Source organism: Hyla sarda, chromosome 5 (assembly GCF_029499605.1).
Source record: "Hyla sarda isolate aHylSar1 chromosome 5, aHylSar1.hap1, whole genome shotgun sequence".
Taxonomy (NCBI): domain Eukaryota; kingdom Metazoa; phylum Chordata; class Amphibia; order Anura; family Hylidae; genus Hyla; species Hyla sarda.
In genome coordinates, this window is record NC_079193.1 from 211,530,989 (window position 1) to 211,550,474 (window position 19,486).

A 19,486-nucleotide genomic window follows, 5' to 3' on the forward strand; every position below is an offset into this window, starting at 1 on the left:
AAACTTCAGATCACGGCGCAAAAAATGAGCCCTCATACCGCCCCATACACGGAAAAATAAAAAAGTTATAGGGGTCAGAAGATGACAATTTTAAACGTATTAATTTTCCTGCATGTAGTTATGATTTTTTCCAGAAGTCCGACAAAATCAAACCTATATAAGTAGGGTATCATTTTAATCGTATGGACCTACAGAATAAAGATAAGGTGTAATTTTTACCAAAAAAATGTACTACGTAGAAACGGAAGCCCCCAAAAGTTACAAAACAGCGTTTTTTTTTCAATTTTGTCGCACAATGATTTTTTTTCCCGCTTCACCATAGATTTTTGGGCAAAATTACTGACGTCATTACAAAGTAGAATTGGTGGCGCAAAAAATAAGCCATCATATGGATTTTTAGGTGTAAATTTGAAAGAGTTATGATTTTTTAAAGGCAAGGAGCAAAAAACGAAAATGCAAAAACGGAAAAACCTCCGGTCCTTAAGGGGTTAAAGGACAACTGTAGTGGTCAAAAATCCCTGCCCAAATGTTCCCCAAACAAAAGTTATACAATTCAGTCAATTAGTCCTATTTACCTATATGCAGCCGTTTCTGAGATATTAGAGTTGCCAGCATAGCCCAGTAGTCCTGCGTCCGTCCCCTATTCATTACATTGCAGTCGCCATCTTGGGGACGGAGATCTCTTCCTCCCAGCAGTGTTTGTGCTCCCCCTAGCCTCTGTCAGGTCCTCCCTCTTATGCATATGCATGAGCGGGTGCTTTCTGAGGCAGCCATAGGCTCATCCTCAGAAACGCCCCTATCTATAAGATTCAAGCAGGGGGAGAATGAGGACGTCCACAGCTCCTCCCCCCTCCCCTGCTCTGTCTACATAGGACCTCACTTATCACGGGGAGGTTTCATGTTTTCATGGGGGAAAACACAGAGCAAACCACAGAGCAGGGAGGGGAGGACGTGTGTGTGAAGGAGACATATTACACTGCACGGGCTGGTGGTGTATAGACTACAGGGAATAATTATCATACTGGAGATGATTCTGTGTGTGAGAGGGGGGGGGGGGGGACTACTGAATGACACATGCTGGGAGTTGTAGTCCCTGTTATGTGTGTGTGTATGCCAGTGTTTCCCAACCAGGGAATGCTGGGAGTAGTAGTTTTGCAACATCTGGAGGCACCCTGGTTGGGAAACACTGGTGTATGAACTACAACTCCCAGGAGACTACAGAGATACAATAGAGGTGTTGGTGAACTACAACTCCCAGGAGACTCCTGATACAATAGAGGTGTTGGTGAACTACAACACCCAGGAGACTACAGAGATACAATAGAGGTGTTTGTGAACTACAACTCCCAGGAGTCTCCTGATACAGTAGAGGTGTTGGTGAACTACAACTCCCAGGAGTCTCCTGATACAGTAGAGGTGTTGGTGAACTACAACTCCCAGGAGACTACAGAGATACAATAGAGGTTTTGGTGAACTACAACTCCCAGGAGTCTCCTGATACAGTAGAGGTGTTGGTGAACTACAACTCCTTTATACACTCAAACAGCAGAAAGCTGACACGACATGCTTGGATGTATAGTCTTACAACAGCTGGAGTCACCTCTGCAACTCCAAGCATGCACATACAGCAGAAAGGGCATGCTGGGATTTGTAGTCTTGCAACAGCTGGAGGCACCACTGGAATTCCCAGCATGCCCGAACAGCATATAAAATAACTGGGCATGCTTGGAGTTGTAGTTGTGAAAAAGATGGAGGGACCAGTATCAGGACAGTTTTATAGACAAACAATTATGTTTTTTTTTACCATTTTTACTTTCACTCTCCACTCTCCAGAGCCCACACTACACTGAGCACGGAGGCAGCTGCTTCATCACTGGACAGGAGCAGCATGGGGAGGGGGAGATGAGCAGAAGAGGAGGGTGTATGCATAGGGAAGGGAGATGTGGGCGTTACAATATAATAATTTGCTCGGGGGATAGAACAGGGGGAGGGCAGCAGCTTACAGGAAGTAAGCACAAGGCATGATGGGAAATGTAGTTTTTCTTTCACTTGTCCTCAGTAATTCATGTGCTGATAACGGGAGAACGACTGGGCCAATTTTGATGGGGGAGACATCGTTGGAAAGGTCTTTCAAAGACCTATCAAATGAGGTAAAAAAAAGTTTTTTTGCCCAGCACTGTAGATGTCCTTTAAATGGGGAGGGGGGGGGGGATTGAAACCAGAGAGTCAGCTTTTAAACATGAATATTAGATGACATTAAAGGGGTAATCTGCCCCTAGACATCTTATCCCCTAGATAAGGTGTCTGGTTGCGGGGGTCCTGCAGCTGGAGACCACCGTGATGTCCCTGTTGCACCCGGTGTTGGCTTAGAGTGTTGGATGCAGTGCTGGACCGCCAGAGGCTTGTGACATCATGGCCGTGTCCTGCTCATGATGTCATGGCCACGCCCCCTCAATGCAAGTCTATGGGAGGGGGCGTGACGGCGTCACCCCCCCCCCCTCCCATAGACTTGCATTGAGTAGGCATGGCCGTGATATCACAAGCCTCCGCACCGCCAGTCATCCGACACGGAGCAAAGTTTGCTCCATGCATCGGATGTCTGGGGTGCCGCAGCCAAGATCGCAGGGGGTCCCCAGCGGTGGGACCCACGTGATCAGACATCTTATCCCCTAACCTTGAGAAGATGTCTAGGGGCAGAGTACCCCTTTAAGACCATCAAGGCAATTCTTAGTAAATGTGGTTGTGAGGCTAGCACTGAGTCATCCTTGTGATGCTCGTAGTCTATTAGTATGACAGGCCTACACTATAGTAGATTCCAGGAGGTCACTGAAAGGAGTAGGACAACTTAACCTGCAGTACATCCAGTAAATCCACGCTGTCAGCTCTTCCTGGCACACATTGCTATGGAGTTTGCATTAGAAGCTTGGTTGTAGATATGGGCATGTCATTTACAAAAACATCTCTTATCTTTATCCTGCTCTTTTTATTGGACAGCCCAGTGATGAATAGCAGAGGACTAATCCCAGACAGTGCTGAAATTGGCTCATGGAGCTGCAGTAAAAGAACCATCTTACAGTCTGTGTGTGTCCATGCGCTGGGCGAGACTTCCCAAATTACAGAAAAACCTATGGTGGTCTGGGAAGGAGAACAAAGAGTAGGAGAGTTTAGAAACTGGTCTGTTCAAACAAACAAAAGTACAATCAAGATGATATTTGCAGACTGGGACTGAAGTGGAGAAAGAAACCACTTAAAGTGTAATTATTTAAAGGGGAGTCTTGGCTGTTTGATTACAATGAGGAATCTATTTCACTCACATGTTTGTTTTCCTGTTGCGTCTTGTAAACTTAACCAAATCGAAAAATTATTGCAATTGAAGCCTATCAGGCTGGAAGGTAATAGATGGTACATGTTTGAGGAAAAGTAATACCCTTGTGTATACACTACATTGTGAATTTTGAAAAAAGATTTCATATACTTTCCTATTTTAATTGTTATATGCTGATTTTTTTTTAAATACTTTTAATTATCATTGACTTTACTGAAAAGAGAACAGAATTAACAAGGTTCTATAATACCCAAATGTGACTGAGCCTTTGGACTGTGTGAGATTAATGCATAGTAACTAATATCTATGCTTGTTATTCCATGATGTACAGTGAAACCTCTTTGAAGGGAACTCCCAAAAATGCATGGAAAAATGCATGCTTTTTTATGTCGGGGCCATCGCATAAACGGCTATCCGGCAGCGCTGACTGCTTCAGCTGCCACCGGATAGCCATTTACGGTGCCCCGTGTGCTGCGGTGATGGTCACTCACCTGTCCTCGGGGCTCCGGACCGCCCTCTTCGGGATCCTCTGCATCATCGGCGCTCTCCATCGACGTCATTACGTCGCTGCGCACGCCGTCCCGTCATCCAATGGGAGCGGCATGCGTAGCGACGTGATGTCGGCAACGGAGAGCGCGGTTGCCGTGGAAGCAGAGGCCTTGCGGAAGCGTCGGGGACACCCCAGTGAAGCGGCGACAGCAATGGAACGCGACATCCCGGGCAGCGGTGACGGTCCAGAGCGGCGGGGACACGTGAGTACAACTTTCTCTAACAGTGGTCTACAACCTGCGGACCTCCAGATGTTGCAAAACTACAACACTCAGCATGCCCGGAGTTGTAGTTTTGCAACATCTGGAGGTCCGCAGGTTGTAGACCACTGTCCTATACTTTACATTGCATGGATCCCTCAACATATGATGGTTTAAACAAACGGTGATCTGATTGGTTGCTATGGGCAACTCATCAATGTTTCCTCTGTACAGATTTTGATAAATCTCCCCCAGGGTCTTTTAGAGAGGTTTAACTGTATGTTCTTTGTTTCGAAGTTGTTGTTTTGGTTTTTTTTTTTACGGTATTTGCATTTTTTTAAATAGTTTTATTAACCTCTTTTATTTATACAATTTTTATGGTTACAGTAAAAAGTATAAATGGTCTCGTATAATAGGCATATGTCCTTACAGCAGTATTTCACTAAGCTTAGGTTAGTTGATTTAAGGCTTAGTTATCCCCTAGCCCCACCTATCTGTTCATAAGGGTTTCTGTACTCTGGCATCTCCGCGATCACAACAGCAGCATTCCCTTGTCAACCTAAGTGACTCGAGCGTCAGTGATCGTGCTCCAATGGCGCTGAATTCACCCTCGGGGTGGGGGGTGGGGGGGGGGGGTTCAGGGGGCAAAGATCCTCCATTGTCATGATTTTTGTGGTTCCCAGTAGTCGTACCTCCCAGAATCAACTAGTTATTCCCTCTTCTTGTGAATACGTGATAACTTTAACTCTTGGACCTTTAGTTTGGTTGTTCGAAACATACAGTAAATGTCTTCCAAATATATAGTAAAATTATGATCATGGGAGGGCCATGGTATTACCATGATAAATGTTGTTACTTTTGTATTTATTTATTTAACTTTAGTTTTTTTTATTTCCACGGGGGCATGGAGTAGCAGGGAACATATATTTTTTTATATGTGTTCTATGCTCTTACTAATAAAACTGGTCTAATGGTAACAGCCTCTTTAGATCACAGGCTTTCCCAGCAACCACCCAAATACGGAAGCAGTGCTTTGCTTCTGCATTTAACAGCTCAGCACTCATTTATTTCAGTTTCCTATCACAGTACAGTGCAGCCCAATCCTGCCCAGGGCTCTGGGTACAGGTGCACACAGGGCTGTCAAATTTAACCTTTAATGGACTGCAAGCATCGGCGACCTGTTCTGCATCTCAATAGTTAGGGCAGTCTTCCTGGGGTTAAAGGGTGTATCCAAGAAATTATTTTCATGTTTAAATGTGCTCAGGCTGGGGTAAAAACAACTTGGTCAGCAACAATGTTTAGGTACTGTAAGTGGTATGTGTTAGAGTAACATCCACAGGACCAGGACCCAAGGTTTGTAGCTGAACATTACATGTGCACTCTGAAGGGTATACAAGGCCTATTAATAGCAGGCTGTTAGGCACTGTGTGTGCTGACATTTTCTATCATAGCCAGCATTAACCCTTTTCAGCCATTATTGCTACAGTAGGTGATCTGTGGCTTTGGACCAGATGAGCTAGTTTTCACTCCCCATGCCTTGTGTGCCCATGACCCTGTCTCCTGGTTACAGTCATTGTCCTTCTTTGGGCCACTTTTGTTGTGTAATAACCATGACATACTGAGACCACAGCCGTATTTGGAGATGCTCTGATCCAGTCGTCTAGCCATGCAAATGTAGTCATTCTTACAACTGGCTAAATGTGTAATATATCCCACAACTTGACAAGCTTCTCAGTAGTCACCTTATTTACCTTTTAAACCAGATGTAAAAGTAGCCCAAGCTCTGTGCTCCTTCCCTGACAGAAAAAAAAAATGTGTTAATCTCCTTCTGACATGCACTGCAGGATTCTTAAAGGGGTACTCCGATGGAAAACATTCTTTTTTTAAATCAACCGGTGCCAGAAAGTTAAACAGATTTGTAAATTACTTCTATTAAAAAATCTTTATCCTTCCAGTACTTTTTAGCCGCTGTATGCTACAGAGGAAATGCTTTTCTTTTTTAATTTCTTTTTTTTGTCTTGTCCACAGTGCTCTCTGCTGACACCTGATGCCCGTATCAGGAACTGTCCAGAGCAGGAGAAAATCCTCATAGCAAACCTATGCTACTCTGGACAGTTCCTGACATGGACAGAGTGTCAGCAGAGAGCACTGTGGACCAGACAAAAAAGAAACTCCTCTGTAGCATACAGCTGCTAATATGTACTGGAAGGATAAAGATTTTTTAATAGAAGTCATTTACAAATCTGTCACCAGTTCATTTAAAAAAAAAAAGTTTTCACCAGAGTACCCCTATATGAATCCTGCAGTTTGAAAACAATTCAGCATTTTTAGGAATCCAATAGCCTTACCTGCTGATAAAACAACTGATACGATTCTGTATAATGTACCTGGCCTGGTTACAACTTTCTTCTGTCTCATCTGTAAGGATGGACAAGACAAGATGTGCGTAACTGCAAATTATGTAACAAAAGCAAGGATTGCCTTCTAAGGTTAGGGTCAATCGTGCTATATTTTGCTGTGTATTTGCTGCTGCAGATTTTTTCACCCCTTGAGGTTAATGGGTAACAAAAATGCAGCTGATTTTGCTACCCGTTGACTTCAATGAGTAGGAAAATATTCAGCAAAATCCGGCACATGTGACTGTACCCTAATAAATTTTATCAGAACAACACAAAAGACAAGTAAATGAAAGGTCATGTCTTATTTATTTTGTCCTTAAAGGGGTACTCCGGCCCTTAGACATCTTATCCCCTATCAGAAAGATAGGGGATAATATGTCTGACCGTGGGGGTCCCTCCCCCTCCCATAGACTTGCATAGCTGGGCGCGGTGTGACGTCACACGGGGGCGAAGTCGTGACGTCACGATACTCCGGCCCCGTGGTCGGCACACGGCAGTTTGTGAGCTGACAGCGCGGCGTGCAGCTCAAAGAGGTGGGTGCCGAATGCAAGATTGCGGGGGTCCCCTGTAGCGGGACCCCCATGATCAGACATCTTATCCCCAATCCCTTGGATAGGGGATAAGATGTCTTAGGGCCGGAGTACCCCTTTAACCTTAAACATTTCAGAAATAGTAAAAGAAAGAATTAATATTTTTCAGTCACAGTAAGAAACCTAAATCAGCACATCGGTCGAAGCCCTGATAGAAACTTTTTCAGCTCATTGTTAAGTCAATAGAGCCCATCAGGATTCCTGAGTAGCTTTTGTCCAATAGATCCAGTATAGCTGTCATGACTACATTATCAAAGAAATCTGGGATGCTAATGTGATCAGAGCCTTCTACTGGGTATTTAGCGCACTATTCTCAAATGTATACATTAATATAACACTTTCAGATTTTAAAATCAATGAATTGAATGAAATAAATTTTTTAGGTCAGAATGAAAGCAGAGTAGGGGATAAAGTTGCATATGAATTCCAATTGTAAATGAATAAATCAGTTTTAGCTTTGAAATTGTCCTATAAGATTACATTTCAAGTTTTTCCATAGTTAAAAAAAAAAATTAAAAATGTCCTATTTGTTTAAAATGTCTGCAGTTGTGTTGTGATTGTACCCTACATGCACATCACATACATCTTCATTATTATTGCCTTGAATAGGCTTATAGGTATTTACGGCATTAGACACAGGCATTTACGCCGATGTCAAAGGAGTCTTGTTATCCAAGCAGCTGGCTCCCTTTCGTTTGCCCTCACTTACTGTACATCTGGTAAAATGCTTTTTCCAGCTGGGAGCCATTTCATGTCTAAACCACATCCCTCAGGCTTAGTAAAAATATTCTCCTGACAGTGTGAGCTATGCTTAGCATTAATAGGTGGACGCAAATTAAAATGTAATTGTGTAAGCGGCAGAAAAGCCAAACTTTCATGACTTATCAGTGCTTTCAAATTATATTTTTCCTACATTTTATTATTTTTAATATGTGACTTTTTAGATTGCCATTCTGGTAATGAGAAATAGTTTACTGGTTGAAAGTTTTAATGTATGTTTTAACTTTTTTGGCCTTGTTAGGCATTTATGAAATGTTTCTTCATAGAATTTAATATAGACTGCTTACTGTAAGAAAATGGTATGCATTATAAAATCCGGAATGAGAAGCATATGGCTGTAGACAAAGCATCCGGGTCCGGAAGAGTCCGGGGTTTTCGATATCTCCTAGATGGTTTTCCTGAGAAGGCAGATTTCCTAAAATAGCATTTATCAGCCCTAGAGAACATCCACCTGTCTGTTGGAGTTTGGAGAACATGAACATATTGAGGGGAGATATTCAAAACGTTTTGTGCCAAAATTGAGGCGCGAAAAGTTTCCACCAAATACAGTACTCAAATCTCATGATCTGAGGTTTACACTATGCATGTCAGTTTTTCACAAGTAGGCGTGGTGATGTACATTTCATGTTTTACATGATATTTTCAGGATGACATAGTTATAGGCAAAATAAACACAACCTATTCTTTTGAAAAAATTTTTGGACAACAAAACATGATTTCTCACTCCTGAACTCTTATTGTTTTGGAAACATGACACCTTCATCAGTGTTTTTTTTCTGTGAGTTGTTTTTACATTACTCTACAAGCGCTTTTGGTCACCTTGTTGTATGGTTTTATAAAACTATTAAAAAAAGATTGAAATTAAAAATCTTAGGGGCGTGGTCTGGCTGCCTAGGTGAATGTCCGCATAGCGCTTGAGCTCCGGCTCTTCCACCTGAGAAAGCCACTTTAACCCCTTAAGGACCAAGCGTTTTCCAGTTTTTGCACTTTCGTTTTTTCCTCCTTAAATTTTAAAAATCATAACCCTTTCAATTTTGCGCCTAAAAATGCATATGATGTCTTTTTTTTTTTTTTTCACCACCAATTCTACTTTGTAATGATATCAGTCATTTTACACAAAAATCTACGGCAAAACGGGAAAAATAATCATTGTGCGACAAAATTGAAGAAAAAATGCCATTTTGTAACTTTTGGGGGCTTCCGTTTCTACGGAGTTCATTTTTCAGCAAAAATGACACCTTATCTTTATTCTGTAGGTCCATATGATTAAAATGATACCCCACTTACATAGGTTTGGACTTTGGAATTTTTTTGCGTATACGCCATTGACCACGTGGTTTAATTAACAATATATTTTTATGGTTCAGACATTTACACATGTGTCGATACCACGTTTGTTTTTATTTTTATTTACACTTTTTTTTAATGGGAAACGTGGGGTGATTCTGATTTTTATTAAGGAAGGGGTTAAATCCCATTTATTAACTTTTATTTTTTAAACTTTTTTATGCAGTGTTATAGCCCCCTCTAGGGGCTGTAACATTGCATATACTGATTGCAGGCACTGTTCAATGCATTGCCATAGGAATGCATCAATCAGTGTTTTCTGCGCTTGATTGCTCAAGCCTGGATTTCAGGCTTGGAGTAATCAAATGCTGATCGAACAGCCGGGAAAAAGGTAAGACACCTCCCGCTGTCCTCTCAGCTCTTTGGGATGCCACGATTTCACCGCGGCGTTCCCGCACAGCTCCGCTGTACTATCCGGCACTGTATTCTCCTGTTTTAGATGCTGCGATCAACTTTGATTGTGGCGTTGAAAAGGGCTAATACCAGCCATCAGCCTGATTGGCGATGTCCAGTATTGGCTGTGGGTCCTGGTTGCTGATAGCAACCGGAACCCAGCATATACGAAGCGTGCTTCACAGATCGGGAGCCGACCACAGGTCGTTAAGGGGTTAAAGCTCACCCAGCTTTCCCATCTTCTACATATACCTGCCGGAACATTCCCCCGACATGGCTGGCAGGCAAAAAAGGCAACAGAAGCAAGAAAAGCTAACAAAATTCAACTTTACCAGGGAGGCGGCGGGACTCCCTCACAGACGTGGCAATGAAGGAGATGATTCTAGGAGATGAAGGAGATGCTTCTACTACAACGCTGCTCTATGTTACTGGATCTGCAATCCGCCCTCTCCCCTCTGCAAGCAGAAATAGACAGCATTGGAGGCAGAGTAGACCATCTAGAAAATAAATTTGGAGACTTCGCCAATTCTCACCATACTCTCATAGACGCGCATATAGACCTGGAAGAAGAGGTGGCGCGTCTGAAATCTAAAATGGCCGACCTTGAAGCTAGAGGTCGGCGCAATAACATTAAACTCCTGAATCTATCCCACCTAAGGATATCCCAGAATATGTCAAATCTCTTATTAAGGTTGCCCTACCCTCCTGTTCAGATGGAGAACTTGAGATAGACCCATCTCGAAACACGTGGAAGATACGGTGTAGTGGCGCGGGTGCACTTTTACAGTTAAAGAACGACTGATGTCTTATGCCCATTCCTGCACCTTACCATAAGGTACAGATTTCTGTAGACTTGTCTGCCATGACTTTACAACTCCGGAGAGAACTGCTACCAATAACTCGCCAAACAAATCTTCAATACCACTGGTTCCCAGTCTGTCTTCTTGTTCGCCATGAGAACGAACTCCATGTCATAAAATTGTTGAATGAAGGATGTGATCTTTTGCAACGTTGGAATGGTCCGATATGCCGTCCTGATGGTTGTTCACCTCCTCCTCCCCTGGACCACCATACACTGAGCTGGAACTGTGAACACTTTCTGGCTTTCTTAGGTGTGGAGCTGTGTTCCTGTGGACTTGCTGGGTATATCGGCCTGGGCTATGGTATGAACATTTCTCCAGGATGATGTGATCCACGTGCCGTTGCACACCTTGGATCACTTGTTCTATGTTTTCTTTTGTTTGTTTTTTGTTATGTTGTCTGTCTGGTTCCCGTCCTCCTTAATGGTGACAATGTGAGCTTATACTTTGACCATACTGTTGCAGCTGGTTGGATATCGGCACCCTTGCTGGGAGGCACGCAATGTCCCATTTCTATAGTACCTCTACTATTTCACTACATGATGTTTCTCTTAGTTTACAATGTTTATCTCTCTCTGTAGCCTAAATGTTAATGGCCTCAATAGTCCAATGAAACGATTGTTACTTTGGAAAACAACTGAAATGTGATATACTATGCGTCCAGGAAACGCATCTGATTAGTCAGGATGCCTTTAGATTCAATCATGCTGCCTTTCCCCCCGTATTCCACTCTCATTATCACACTCAAGTCGAGTGGGGTTCTGATTGCTGTGAAAAACTCAGTGGCCTTCTCCCTTGTGGAACACCATATTGACCCTCTAGGTCGCTATGTGAACTTAGTATGCCTTCTCAATAATGAACTATGTACTCTTGTCTCCCTTTATTCTCCCAACAGGGCTCAGCTGTTTTTTTTCAGGATGCTGGTAGGGAGAATCAACAAAATACGTAAAGGTAAATTACTAATATGCAGAGACTTCACATCACTGCAGACCCATTAGTTAACACTACAAGCACTGTCACAAGACATACAGAGTCATTGGCTTACGCCTTATGGAGAGGGAAACTGTACGATGTGAGGTGTATACACCATACATCGGAGAGAGATTGTACATATAACTCAGACCCACACAACATGTACTCTCGCTTAGACATGTTTTTAGCAGATAGACTTCTCCTCCCTCATATTGCTACTTCCTCAATAGAACCTGTCCACTGGACAGATCATGCAGTCATCACTCACTATCTCTGAAACTTGCGATCTCTGAAACTCTTCCCCTACGTATCACTATCTCTGAAACTCTTCCCCTACGTATCTCTGGCGTAGCAATCCTTACCTCTTATCCCATACCCTTCATGAGACGTGCATAGCCCGAGACCTTAAGGAATACTTCCAACTCAACACTGCCACTGACAGTGACCCCATAACCATTTGGAATGCTCATAAGGCTTATATACGTGGCTCTTTTATTAAACAAGGGGCTATCCTTTAAAAGAAAAAAATGGAGTACCTTCTTGGGCGGATACAGTGAACGGAATCGCTTAATAAGGAGAACCCATCTTCCTTCTTAGCGGCAGAACTTAAGGATCTGCGACAGGAACTGAGTGGCATTCTGCTGGACTTGTACGAGAAGGCCTTCCGTAAGGTCAAGGCGCAATATTATTCACAAGATAAGAAGGCAGGCAAGTTACTAGCGTCCTGCCTCAAAGCCCGTCATCTTAAAAATAGGATCCCACATATTCTACATCCACTACCCAAGAGAAACTATACTCCCCTATGGTTATTTCCAACTGCTTTAGGGATTATTATTACAAATTATATGATTTAGCTGACTCTCCCCCCTCAATTGATATTTTGGAAACAATGACTCAATTCTACTTGTCGAATCTAGACCTCCCTGTTCTCCAAAACTCCGATCCAAGCTCCTTAAATTCTCCCATTACCACGATGGAAGTAGAGGCAGTGATTGCTTCACTGCCAAATGACAAAGCTCCAGGCCCGGATAGCTTTGCAGTCCACTACTACAAACACTTTGGGGGAGATTTATCAAAGGTTTTAGACTGGTTTTTCCCGTCTAAAATTGTCACACAGAAAGTCGCAGTCTAAATACATGTTACTTTTTCACAACTTTTGCTTTAGAGGATTTTTAGAACATGATGCATTCTAGTCTATTTTAGATGGAAACATGCATTGGTACTGAATTTATCAATAGCGACTTTTCAGCGAAAAGTTGCATCGGCCGAAAGTACGCTGAAATGTCAGACTAGGCTGAAGCAGGTTTAAATACTGTGTAAACCGTAGATCCTGAAGTCCATGCACAGAATTTATCAAGAGCCGTGCGACTTTTGATAAATTTAGAGCACAATAGACCAGCCTTACAGAGCTGTATGCAGCTTTGATGAATCCCCCCTCCCTTAAATCTGATCTTGCCCCATACCTGAGAGAGTTCTTTGCTACGGCAATGGATAGAGGTTCCTTCCCAAAAGAGAACATGCAAGCCCTCATTATAACCCTCCCAAAGCCGGGCAAGACTCCGACCGCCCCCAAAACTTCAGGCCTATATCCCTGTTAAATCAGAAGATCAAGATATTTGCAAAATTGCTGGCCAACCACCTAACCGTCATCCTCCCTACCATCGTACACATAGATCAGACTGGATTTGATTACTAGTATTTTAATACTATACGTATGTGAGTATCTTCCACCATGTACATTCGCGGCTAATTCCCACACTTGCTCTGGCTCTAGATGCCGAGAAAGCGTTCGACTGCCTTCGGTGGTCGTTTGCCTTCTCAGTCCTCCGCAGGTTTGGTTTTTACTGCCACATATTATCAGCAATACGGGTCCTGTATGTCACACCCTCTGCCCAGACCTTTGTTAACGGAGGCCTTTCAGAACCTTTTGTGCTAACCAATGGCATGCGACAGGGCTGCCCCCTATCCCCTTAAATTTTTATTGTATCAATGGTACCCCTAACACAGGCTATTAGAGCTGTATCCGGTGTAAACATCGGGGGACACTCACACAACATCTCTCTTTATGCGGATGATGTGTTTTTGTCTTGACCAACCCTGAAACCTCTCTTACACCGATAATGGTGCAAATCTCACTTTATGGCTCTTTATCATACTATCGCCTTGACTCAGCAAAAGCTCAGGCACTCTCTTTACACATCATCCGCCTTAGTTACAAAACTTCAGACCAAATATTAATTTGATTGGAAGTCACAAGGAATTGACTACCTAGGGATCACATTAATTCCTTCTCCCTCTTCCTTACTGTCCTTGAATTATGACAGTCTCCTCACTGACATAACAACCTCAGCGTCTCTATTTATATAATCTCCTGGATTGGGCGTATTGAAACTTTTAAGATGTTCATTCTACCCCACTTCCTATCCCAGTCCCCAGGTGCTTCTTAACGAAGACACAATCCATGCTCACCAGATTTGTTTGGTCCAACAAACAACCCAGAATAGCTAGGCACATACTCACCAGGGGCCGTCATTTGGGAGGTCTGGGTCTCCCTGAGTTACACAGATATTATCAAGCCAACTTAGTCTCAATGTTTTGAGGATGGTGGCAGGGCCCCTCCTCTATACCTTGGATTCAAATAGAGAGCACGATGGCACACCCATTTACTTTAAAGGATCTCCTGTTTGTGCCGTTCTGGCAGACCCCCCTTCGGGGACCCTGAACCCAACGATTTAGGCCTCCTTGGAGGCATGGCATGGAAGTCCATTCACACATTAGCTGATGGAGATTATCAAATTCCCCTGGGGTCTATGCCGTTCACATACTGTGTTGGGGAGCACTTCTCCCCCACACAGATTTAAGACTTTGCTCTGGGGGCGGTGTGGATACCATTGGAGACCTTTTTGAATTGGAGACTTTATCCACATTTCAGTCATTGAGTGGTCTGCTATCCCTCCCTCCTACTGAATTTTTAAGTACCTCCAAATCTGTCATGCTATACAAGGGTTGATGGTGTCGGGTCTAAAAGCAGATAGAACTCTATTCCTATACCTCTCAAGTTCTCAAAAGAGTTTGAAACCAATATACACCCTTAGCATAGAACCCATTCACTTTGTCAAAACTCATCCCCTGAGGAGCTGGGATGGGGAATTGGCCTTGAAACTGATGGCTCAGGACTGGCTCGGCTCTTTCCAAATGATTCAGCAACATCTCAAATGTTCATCTCATGTAGAATCAATCATGAAAACAATACTCAGATGGTATTATACACCAGATAGGTTGGCATAGATGTACAGCTCAGTCATAAACACTTGCTGGCGGGGATGTGGATGTAGGGGTATTTTACTACACATTCTATGGAGCTGCCCCGCAATACAAACTTACTGAACTTCCTGCAGGACTCTTCTCGCCGGCATCCTACCCTCCCAGCTGAACTGGACTCCCCAGTAAGCACATTGGTGGTGGAGATAAATCTTCTCCCCATGACCTTGAGAGCCTTTACATGTATCTTTTTGTGGTGGCTAAGACCTTATTACACATATATTGGAAGACAGCTAACCTACCTTCCATCCGGGAAGTGATTTCTGAAATGAATCTAACTATGTCATTTGAAAAGGTAATCTCCTTAGGTAACAATTCAGATAAGCAATTTACTGTAAAGTGGCAGGCTTGGTTGATATTTTCCTATTGTACACCCCCTTAAATATCTATTATGTGAATTCGAGACTCATTCCAGTTCCTCTCTAGAACATATCATACCCTCTCCCACTCTCCCCTCCTTCTTACCTCATCCATACAACATGGGACCTGGATTGTAACTTGGGCCTCATCCCTGGATTATTCATGGCATCCCTATCTGTTAACTGCATTCTCGGTATGGTTACCCACTCATTCTAAAATGTCTACCTAGCTCAGTAAATATCCAGTCAATAGGTTTTTATTTTATGATTGTCACCTTATTACCTTGTTTTAATATTGTGTTGGCTTATGCCTGTTCGCCGTGTATGCCTGGCTGTTTGGTTATGTATGTGTTTACAAAATGGTAAAGCTCAAAAAAAAACAAAAAAACTATTGAACTAGAAAGTAAAAATCTGGTGTGAATTTTACACAAGTTCTTCGCTAGTGTGATTTTTTGTTCATTTATGCACTATTTTTAAAAGAATGTTATTATGGCATTCACTGTATGGTAAAAATTATGTAATATTTTTCTGTGGGACGGTACGGTTATGGCGATACCCAATTTATATAGCTTTTTATGTTCTTTTTCCTTTTCTCAACAAAATCCTTTTTTTCCCTTTTTTGTGTTGTCATGTTCTGACAACCATAACTTTTCATCCAAATTTTTCATCCAGCCCTCTCATTGTGTGAGGGCTTATTTTTTGCGTAACAAGTTGTACTTTTTATTGGTACCATTTTTTTAAATTCATGCTACCTTTGATCTTTTTTTTTATTCAACTTTTTGGACCAAAATTTGAGTTTATTTTTTTTTGTGTGTTTTTTTTCCCTTGCGTTCAATGTGAGGGATAAACACCATTATCGTTTTATTGTACTAGTCATTACAAAAGGCAATACCTATTATGTATAGGTTTGGGCATTTTTTTTTTTTTAGGGAGGGGGAATTATAATATAGAGTTTTATTTGGAAAGGGACATTTATAAAAAAAAAAAATTACACTTTATTAATTCATTTAAAAACCTTTTAATTTTTTTACCTTTCATTTTTTATAGGTTATGCTATGCTGCGATACATTTGTACTGCAGCACAGTATAACTGTCAGTATCACACTGACATGCAGCCTGTGCGATCCAGCCTGTGGACCTCACAGGCTGCCGTACTAGGCAGACAGGAGGCCATCACCTGGCCTCCAGCTGCCATGGCAACCAACAGGATCCCAGGATCGCCGTTGGTGAACAAAGGGAGCCCCCTCCCCCTGTGAACCCCATAGATTCCGTAATCAGGACTGATCACGGCATCTATGGGGTTAATGCTGCCGAGACCGTCGCGATCCTGTTCTCGGCAGCTGCGGCGGGACCCTGGCTGCTATTGACAGGCGGGTCCCGCTGGCGATCTCCTGCAGCGCATCGTGCTGTGCAGGATATCACCAGGATGTATGCATACGTCCAGTTGCGCTAACTAGTTAGCAACTGGGACGTATGCATACGTCCTAGGGTGGGAAGGGGTTAAAGTCCTTTTTTATTACTTGTTTAGAGGGAGCAGTAGCAACCACAGTTTGGCAATGTAAACTGACAGGTACATGTCAAACTCTCAAAAAGGTGACTTGCAAAATAAGAAACTCCATAAAATGACTTTATTATTGGAAATACTCTCTATAGAAAGGGGATCTTTAAATAACAAACTTTGCATTAATTAGGATATACTGTTAATGTAAGAGAACATTTAGAGAAAAAAGCCTGTTCTCTGCTTATGAGATTCCTCTCCTCCTCCCCTCTTCTAAACTCATAATATGCTCTAAACAGCTCAGGTCCATCTTATGAGGGGAGATAGTCTGTCATGCTGCCCATAGCAGATATCGATATGCTGTAGAGATACAGTGGTCCCTCAACATACAATGGCCTCAACATACAATGGTCTTTTCTGGACCATTGAAACTTAAAACCAGACTCAACATTCAATGCTACGGACAGTCCAGATCTGTGAAACATGTCAATGGCTGGAAGAACTGACCAATCAGAATGGACATTCATTGGTATTACCTGTATTACTGAAGTGTATACACTGGTTTCCTGTCTGGTAACGCCCCCTACAGTACAGGGAGGTACTACATGTTCTGTACTACTCTTTACCTGTGCCAGGGATAGCTACTCCTTTGGACACCAGGTAATGGCGTCTCCATTTTACTTTATTTTTAGGACATTGCGCATACTGTACAGGACCCTGAAGAAGCTTCTGTCCTCTACATAGACAGTGATTACAGCTCCCAGCAGATCTTTCTTACTTATACTGTAAATGTAAGGATTTGCTTTATCTATATTAATCTACTTATTTTTCTTTAATCTTCACTTTATTCCTATTTTTGGATGACGTTTTGGTGGCTTCAGAAGCAATTACCAGGTTTCCATAGAGTTATGGTCTCAACATACAATGGTTTCAACTGATTAATATTGTAACTTGAGGGACCACTGTATAGAGGAGCAAGATCCCCCTTCTGTGTGTGTGCAGTGTATGGGAGACCTCATAGAGATTAGGCTCAGCCCATTAGATCAGAGACAACTGAAAATTTTAGCTGAAGCCGGCAGAGGGGACAACTATGGAACCATGTACAAATGATACAATAGGCAGAAATAATTCTGTTCCACACCAGTTTATCCTGAAAAGTTACTTGAAATGACAAATACACTTAATATTATAAAAATGTATAGACTCAAAGACATTTTAATTCCTCAACCACTGGCCTGAATATCTGTCCACAAACTATTGCAGTGTGTTTTAGATCACCATAAAATATCTGATGCTCAGCTGAGTTTCCCGCTCTTTCTGCAGTAGACCGATCCCACTTACTCACTCCTCAACATTAAAATTGCAACACCAAGAATATATATGCATATATTCACATTCAGTGACTCAGGACTACCACTGTATTTTACATAGAGCACCTACACATAACCGTGGCACTCTGTCCAAAAAATCTGTACCACATGATTTCATGCAAGATATTTCATTTATTGATACAGACTCAATGAAGGTGAACATATTGGGAGATCATTTTGTAATACATTGTGGGTAAGCTTTTTGGAATTACCGTATTTTTCGCCGTATAAGACGCTCTTTTTCTTCCCCAAAACTGGGGGGGAAAAGTTGGTGTGTCTTATACGGCAAATACACATTAAAACCCTGTCCTATCGCGGCGGTCCCTGCGGCCATCAACGGCCGGGACCCGCGGCTAATACAGGACATCACTGATCGCGGTGATGCCATGTATTAACCCTTCAGATGCGGCGATCAAAGCTGACCACCGCGTCTGAAGTGAAAGTGACACTAACCCGGCTGCTCAGTCGGGCAGTTCGGGACCGCCGAGGTGAAATCGTGGCATCCCGAACAGCTTACAGGACACCGGGAGGGACCTTACCTGTCTCCTCGGCGTCTGCTCCGTGCCGGGATCCGCTGCATGGCCGGCGCTCTCCTTCGTCGTCGTCACGCATGGCGACCCGTCATCCAATAGGAGCGGCGTGTGTAGTGACGTGATGTAGTGACGGGCAGCAGAGATGTTCCGGAGCGACGGGGACACCCCCGGGGCGCACGACAGCGATGGAGGGCGACATCCAGGGCAGCGGTGACGGGTCCGGAGCTGCGGAGACACGTGAGTATTACCTCCTATACCAGTGATCTTCAACCTGCGGACCTCCAGATGTTGCAAAACTACAACTCCTTGCATGCCCGGACAGCCAACGGCTGTCCGGGCATGCTGGGAGTTGTAGTTTTGCAACATCTGGAGGTCTGCAGGTCGAAGATCACTGTCCTATACTTTACATTGTATTTGGTTCAGAATCTTTTTTTTTTCTAGATTTTCATCCTTTCAAATTGGGTGCGTCTTATATGGCGAAAATACGGTAGTCTATTTCCCTACCAACTCTTACCCCTGTTACTTCTTTCTAACATTCTTTATTACATAGCCTCTAGCTCCAGTGACCCCCAACTGGTGGCCTAAAACCAACAAGCGGCCCTACCAATCTGTTACATGGCCTGGTGCCAAAGACACATCAGTCACAAAGGGAACAGCTATTTTACCGCTGCCAGAGTGATGATGAAATGATGATTCCATTCCTGTACACTCAATGGGGGAGAATTAGCAGAACCTGCCAAGCGGAAAAGTTGCTGAGTTGCCCATAGCAACCAATCAGATCATTTCTTTCACTTTTGAAAAGGCCTCTAAAAAATAAATAAAAAATTATCTGATTGGTTGCTATGGGCAACTTTTCCTCTGGGCAGGTTTTGATAAATCTCCCCCAAAGAGTATAATCTCTCCATCGTACTGCTGTGGCATTCACATTTAAGAACACCTTTTGGTAGAAAACAGTGGGTGTAATTCCCCCCCCCCCCCCTTTTTTTTGAC

General features: G+C 43.0%; 1 protein-coding gene and 1 long non-coding RNA gene across 3 annotated transcripts in view; one reads left to right on the forward strand and one right to left on the reverse strand.

Moving 5' to 3' along the window:
* EXOC2 (exocyst complex component 2) overlaps positions 1-19,486 on the forward strand; it is a 205,997-nt gene that overhangs the window by 82,848 nt on the left and 103,663 nt on the right. The window lies entirely within an intron of this gene.
* On the reverse strand, positions 4,748-19,268 carry LOC130273755 (uncharacterized). The gene is made up of 4 exons (XR_008844113.1): positions 19,162-19,268; positions 18,503-18,721; positions 6,423-6,492; positions 4,748-5,870 (listed from the first exon to the last, which is right to left on the reverse strand). It is a non-coding gene; the product is annotated as an uncharacterized LOC130273755 (long non-coding RNA).